This window comes from Palaemon carinicauda, chromosome 23, assembly GCF_036898095.1.
Source record: "Palaemon carinicauda isolate YSFRI2023 chromosome 23, ASM3689809v2, whole genome shotgun sequence".
Lineage (NCBI taxonomy): Eukaryota > Metazoa > Arthropoda > Malacostraca > Decapoda > Palaemonidae > Palaemon > Palaemon carinicauda.
Genome location: NC_090747.1, coordinates 15,495,031 through 15,502,530, shown reverse-complemented (window position 1 = coordinate 15,502,530; position 7,500 = coordinate 15,495,031).

Sequence of the window (7,500 nt, the reverse complement as noted above, 5' to 3'; positions counted from 1 at the left end):
TTTATTTTCGAAAAAACTATACTGGGGTGTTACTGTACCTTCCTGTTGCAGTAAGTCTGGTTCAAAGAGGGACAGAACATCAGAGTTTTTTAGTCTGAGTCTGTGTTTGTCTGGCTTGGGGTAGAGTGTCCCTCGCTGGCCTGACACAGACAAAGGTGGCTTAGCCTCCTTAGGTCACTACCGAAGGTTTCTGTGGATATGATTCCTTCTTTTGTGATCTACCAGACTAGTCCTTGTTGCTGTTCTCGGGGGAGGATAAGTTTCTTTCCCTGGGAGTAGCAACACCTTCCTTGCTTTGGTGCTCTGGGAGCTGGCAAGTATTGCTGGCCTTCCCCCTTAGATCTCCCTTAGGCTAAGATAAGTTTCTTGGCTGCGGGTGATCCGTCACTAAAGCAAGGTTGGTAGGACCCTCTTGTCCCTTTCCCCTCTATCTCCGTAATGGCCTAGCCATTACAGTACTGTACGTCGTTCTACATCTGGACCTACTATAGGTTAGGATGTGGAATTGACTCAGCCCCTTGCCGGCCGGGCAAGGGTCTTATATTTTGAGTGCTGCCCGGACCTCCCTTGGTCCCTCATCCATGCCTGCCTGTAGAGCCAGACGGCATTAGTCAGGAAGCCTGAATTAGATTCTCCCATTCCTTATATGCACTCTTTCGGATTGCCGGGCTTGGAGGTAGTGTACACTCTTATCCCGGCATCAATTCTATTTTTCTTCTAGTGCTGTACCCGACCCGGCTGCCGGCCTATGAGGCCGGCAGCCGGGCAGGTGTAGTCCTCTGGTTCTTTTGCTGCCGGCAGGCATCGGTCTTGTACCTTTGCCGGCCGGCTAATGTCAGCCCTTGTCTGCCGGTCACCAAGAGTGTGGCCGGCAGCTGGGTACTACCTTGTGTAGTTGCCGGCCGGCAGCCATTGTCGGCCGACATTGGCTGTTGCCGGCCGGCACATGCATTTGAACCAGAGTTCTGCCGCCTTATAGCTGTTAAGTAGTATACTTTAAAGCTAGTTATGGTGTGTGCCGGCCGGCAAGTGCCGGCCGGCACGTATCCTCCTATACTGTACTAGTATTCTTCAGTATAACATATACAGTAGGAAGAAAACTATGGTATGGGTTTTGGTACAGCACTGTGTGTTCTAACACTTTTGTGTTTTCTTGCACATTCCTTTGCTGTTGCCCTACAGATAGGAAAGTGAGTTCTTTCCTGTCTATTATCCAGGATTTTAAAATCATTGCTTAGGTGTGAGCTTCACCTGTTTCCTCTGGAAACCTTGCATTGGTTACTCTAAAAGAGATTAACCATTTGATTTATTATCTGGAAGGCTGCAACAATGGGTTGTGAGGGAAACACAAGTGTGTGTCTTTCCTTTATGAATTGTTATGCTATACTATGCATATCCAGTGATACATAGTTCACTTGATACTCATGGAAATTTCTTCTCTTTACAGGAGGACCCTCCGAAGTGCGGAAATGTTTTCTGCAACGTCCGCAGCAAGTTTCTCTGCGGACATGAGTTTTGTAGGAGACACGCAGCATGCGCTGTCTCCAAGGATGATCTCCAGTATTGGGACCCTCAGGTATGTACTGTGTGCACTAATCTGATTACTGAGGCTTTTGATTCCCCTAGGACGGCGGAATCAAGGGATATAGCAAGGGAGAAGCTTCGTACCTCGGTAAGGGGCTTCCAAAAGAACACCTCTGGCTCTTATCTTCCAAGTGAGAAGATGAGGGCGTATCTTTTCCTTAAGGCATCAGCTGATGCAGTGATTCCCCAGCCTCAAGAGGAGATCCCCCAAGATCAGGTCCAGGTGGACGTTGAAGTCGCGGTCGCGATGCAAGACATCCAGTTAGATGACAGGATGTCTGACGTGGACGAGCGTTTGGAAGAAGACCTCCTGGCAGCAGGTCAGGATGAAGTTCAAGCCCCGGATGTCGTAGAGGAAGAGGTCGAGGAGGTGTTGGCTACTCCGGTTCAGATTCCGGAGCCTATTCCCTCAACATCGGTCGGTCTCCCAGTAGAGCTGGGACAGGCCCTCTCTTCGATTGTTGGAATGATCCAACAAATGCAGAAGGAGAATCAGGAGAAGGCGGCTGCTATGGAACTGCGGATGCAGTGCCTTGCAGAATCACATGGGCCCCGGAAAAGGCTCAATGTGAAAGACCTTCCCTTGTGCTCAGATGCTAACCCATGGAGGTATGCTGAGCACATGCCGATGACGACTGGAAAGATCGTCATATCGGATAAGCTGGGTTCAGTTCCCCTAGAGGAGGTGGAATTCTGGCCCAGCAAGGCATCATATCCGGACTGCTATGTCCGGCTGAGAAAAGAACCAGCTTCAAGGGAGGAGACAGAGCCGAAGGAGGTCATAGTCATGGACCACGCTAAGGCTCAAGCCCTACTTTCATCCTCGATGAAGGAGGGGCTTCTCTAACTCGAAGGTAGCTGCATTGAGCAAGAAGCTCCCTTCCTTTGTGTCCTCTCCTGCTAGAGCCTTCCCCTTTTTACAGAAAGGGTTTGTGGCTGTCCTAAAGGCAGTCGAGGCCGGCAAGCCTTGCCCCTCCCTGGAGGAGTGTAAACCTTTGTCGCTGGCCCTGCCTATGGACCACAAAGACTGGAAGGACGTCCATCTGACGTTCTCAGTGGGAAAGTTGGAGGCTGAAATTGCCGGACGGCAATTCTGCGAGGACCTCCCCAAGCTGTCTGACTTTCTTTTACGAAGAGAGGTCGAGACAAAAGAAAGATTGGCTGCCTCAATGTCTCTTCAGACTACTCTTGAGACGATGGCAAGTGACCCCAAGGTCCATGAAATGTTCATGGTGGTGGCTAAGACTCACCTAGCCACAGTGACGAAGGCTCTTTATGGCTTCGTCAAGGCGAGGAGAGCTTGTAGGGAGTTCGTGTTCACCGGGGCTACGGTGAGGCACGAGCCAAGGAAGTTAATCTCCTCCAACATTTGGGGAAAAGACCTTTTCCCTACCGATGTGGTCAAAGAAGTTGTTGATAAGGCCGCCGTGGAGAATAGAAACCTTCTCCAGAAGTGGGGCCTGGCTATCAAAAGAAAGTCTTCCCCAGATGAGGGTCCTCAACCAAAGAGGAAGAATATGAGGACTAGGCTACCGTCTCGGCCAGCCAAGCCCTCTAGACAGCAACAGCAACTGCAATTGCCATTGCCTCCAGTGCCCCAGATGGTGGCACAAACCCCGACCACTTTTCAGTGGGTACCCCAGGCTGTGCCGGGTCAGTCCACGGCATTCACCCCAACGTTCGAAGGACAGTCTTCTTCCTTTCGAGCAAAGCCTAGAGGAGCAGCCAGAGGCTCGTCTAGGCGCCCCTCAAGGGGAAGGGGATTCAGGGGTGGTCGTGGTCAGGGAGGCAAGACCTCAGGATGGCAGTCCAAGTGAAATGATACCGGTAGGAGGGAGACTGATGAAATTTTGGGATCGTTGGACCTTCGATCCCTGGGCCCACAGCCTACTCAAGAATGGACTGGGCTGGAGCTGGTACAGCACTCCACCCCCGTGCCCTCGGTTTTTCCAACACTCCACCCCCGTTCTGGAGGAGTACGTTCAAGAACTGTTGGAGAAAAAGGTGATCCGAAAGGTGAAGTCCATCAAATTCCAAGGGAGGCTGTTTTGTGTTCCCAAGAAAGACTCGGAAAAGCTCAGAGTCATTCTGGACTTGTCGCCACTCAACAAGTTCATAGTGAATTGCAAATTCAAAATGCTAACTCTGCAACACATAAGGACCTTACTGCCCAAGAGGGCATACTCAGTCTCTATAGACTTGTCAGACGCCTATTGGCACATTCCAATCAGCCGTCGACTCTCCCCCTACCTAGGGTTCAGGCTACAACGAAGACTATACGCCTTCAGAGCCATGCCATTCGGGCTAAACATAGCCCCAAGGATTTTCACGAAGCTGGCGAGCGCAGCTCTCAAACAATTACGCCTAAAGGGAATTCAGGTAGTAGCCTACCTGGACGACTGGCTGGTGTGGGCAGCATCCGAGACAGAATGCTTGCAAGCTTCCAATCAGGTGATCCAGTTCCTAGAGTACCTAGGCTTCAAGATCAACAGAAAAGTCTCGACTTTCTCCATCTCAAAAGTTCCAGTGGCTTGGAATCCACTGGGACCTTTTGTCACACTGTTTCTCCATCCCGGCGAAGAAAAGGAAGGAGATAGCGGGTTCTGTCAAGAGACTTCTAGATTCCGAAAGGATATCAAGACGCGAACAGGAGAGGGTACTAGGCTCTCTCCAGTTTGCTTCGGTGACAGACCCAGTGCTAAGAGCACAGCTAAAGGATGCAACCGGAGTTTGGAGAAGTTATGCATCAAACGTGCGAAGAGATCTGAGAAGACCAGTGCCGCCTCGGCTACGTACTCTTCTCAGGCCTTGGTCCCAAGCCAGACATCTAAAGAAGTCGGTTCTTCTTCAGCCACCTCCCCCGTTGATGACGATTCACTCAGACGCCTCAAAGGAGGGATGGGGAGGTCACTCTCATCGGAAAAAGTCCAGGGGACTTGGTCCAAGCTATTCAGGACCTTTCACATAAACTTTCCAGAAGCTATGGCAGTGCTCCTTACCTTAAAGAAAGTTTCCCCGCGTCACTCGATCCACATAAGATTGGTGATGGACAGCGAGGTGGTTGTGAGATGCTTGAATCGACAAGGGTCGAGGTCACCACCTCTCAACCAGGTGATGTTGGCCATTTTCCGATTGGCGGAAAAGAAGAAGTGGTACCTGACGGCAGTTCACCTTCAAGGAGTCCGCAACGTGACAGCGGACGCTCTATCCAGGTTCACACCGATAGAGTCGGAATGGTCCTTAGACGCAGGATCATTCTCCTTCATTCTGAATCAAGTCCCAGAACTGCAGATAGACCTCTTTGCGACGAAAGACAACAAGAAGTTGCCCCTGTACGTGTCCCCGTACGAGGACTCCTTAGCGGAAGCAGTGGACGCGATGTCCCTCGACTGGAACAGATGGTCCAGGATTTATCTGTTCCCCCCTCACAACCTTCTGTTGAGGGTCCTCAACAAACTGAGATCCTTCAAGGGAGTAGCGGCAATAGTGGCCCACAAGTGGCCGAACAGCATGTGGTTCCCCTTGGCGTTGGAACTACAGCTGAAGTTTGTGCCGCTACCACATCCAGTTCTGACCCAGCGAGTCCAGAAGTCGACTGTCTGCGCTTCATTACAGAAAACCCGGACCCTGCAGCTCATGATTTTCTCTCCCTTGCGGTGAGAAAGCATTTCGGGATCTCGAAAGCCAGCATAGACTTCCTAGAGGAATATAAGTGCAAATCGACTAGAAGGCAATATGAGTCATCTTGGAGAAAATGGGTGGCCTTTTTAAAGGCGAAGAATCCGCAGGAGATCTCGACAGACTTCTGCTTATCTTTCTTCATCCACCTCCATGGTCAAGGGTTGGCAGCTAACACGATTTCAGTGTGTAAGTCTGCTTTGATGAGACCCATTTTATATGCCTTCCAGATCGACCTAGGTAACGAGATCTTTAATAAAGTTCCGAAAGCCTGCGCTAGGCTCAGACCTTCAGCACCTCCAAAGCCCATTTCATGGTCTTTAGACAAAGTTCTTCATTTCGCCTCCCTGTTGAGCAATGAAGAATGTGCGTTAAAGGATTTGACACAAAAAGTTATTTTCCTATTTGCACTCGCGTCCGGGGCCAGGGTTAGTGAGATCGTAGCCCTCTCGAGAGAGGCAGGTCGTGTTCAGTTCCTGGATGGGGGGGAACTGAACCTGTTTCCGGATCCTACGTTTCTCGCCAAGAATGAGTTACCCACCAACAGGTGGGGTCCCTGGAGAATCTGCCTTCTGAAAGAAGATGCATCTCTGTGTCCAGTAAAATGCCTAAAGGTCTATCTTCGTAGAACTTCAGACTTCAAGGGTGGTCAACTATTCAGGGGAGAAACATCAGGCTCAAATTTATCTCTGAATCAACTCAGAGCGAAAATCACATATTTTATTCGCAGAGCGGATCCTGACAGTACACCCGCAGGTCACGATCCGAGGAAAGTTGCCTCATCCCTAAATTTCTTTAATTGTATGGACTTTGAACATCTCCGGTCATACACCGGCTGGAAGTCTTCCAGAGTGTTCTTTCGCCACTATGCGAAGCAAGTAGAGGAACTAAAGAGATCTGTGGTAGCAGTGGGTCGTGTGGTTAACCCTACTGTTTAACTCTGCGAGGAACAGTGGTCTTAATTGGGACGATTAAGTCCAGGGTGAGTGTGTAGGTACATACTGTATTACAAACTAAATGAGGGCACCGAGTGCCCACATAGACTGTTCCTGTTTCAAAGGTGAACCTAGCATAAGTGCAGACATGTGTGCCGAGCGTTTCTAACGCTAATGTGATTGATTTGTAATACAGACTTTTATGACTTGATACCTCGGTATCTCAAAAAAGTGGCATTGGATGTTTTTTCTTTCAGATAAACAAGTTCTGTTTACTATCATACTTATGCTTAAAGTTTTGGGTTATTCTCTTTATATATATATATATATATATATATATATATATATATATATATATATATATATATATATATATATAATTGTTGTTAACCTGTCTATTTATTGTCTGTCAATAAACTTGTTCTTGAGAACCTTGCATCTCTTTCACCTGTGTCAATTTATTGGTATAATTGAGCATTTATTCTATGTACCTTATCTGGGATAATTCTAATAGAATTGTTCTTTTATGCAAGCTATGCTGCGTTGGTTTATGAAGTCCCCTAATGGGAGGACTCCGTCCCATAAAGGGACGAGGGCGGTTTTATTAGTTTCTTCCTATGCGGATATAAACCTTTGTCCAATACAAGTATTGTGCGGATTACTGGTCAATATTTCATATTGACGCAGTGGTTCTTTACAAACTATGCTTTACTTAATATAGGGCGAGACCACTATATTAGCTTGCCTGGTATTCATACATAGAGATATGTACTCTTCGAGACTTTTCCAGAGTCTAGTAGGACTCTTCCCTGTAGGGGGCAGGAAGCTCTAACGTGGTTTATAGTTAGTTGAAAAGATGTATAACGGTAACATCTTAGGTCTCTAGGTCTAGTCGACCGGGAAAAATTACCTCCGGGGAGTACGGCACGTTCTGAGAATCCACAGATACAGTAATGCTCTGGTATACTTCCATCAGGACGACATGGCTTGAGCCCAAAAAACGGATTTTGAGCGAAGCGAAAAATCTATTTTTGGGTGAGATGGCCATGTCGTCCTGATGGACCCGCCCTTGCCTTTCTAAGAAAGGGCTGTAGGACCCCTCCCTACATACAGTATCTGTAGCACCTCGTGTACGCTACAAGGAATACAGATGGCGCCAGGATTGGCGCCAGGCACGCATACGAATCGGAAGATAGGGAGCCTTGGGAGCGGCTCCCCCTTTTTCTTTCTCGAATTCGTTTCTTGCCAATCGCCCCCTGCGAGATGAAATCTCTGTTCGGGATGCAGATTGCCATGTGGCGTG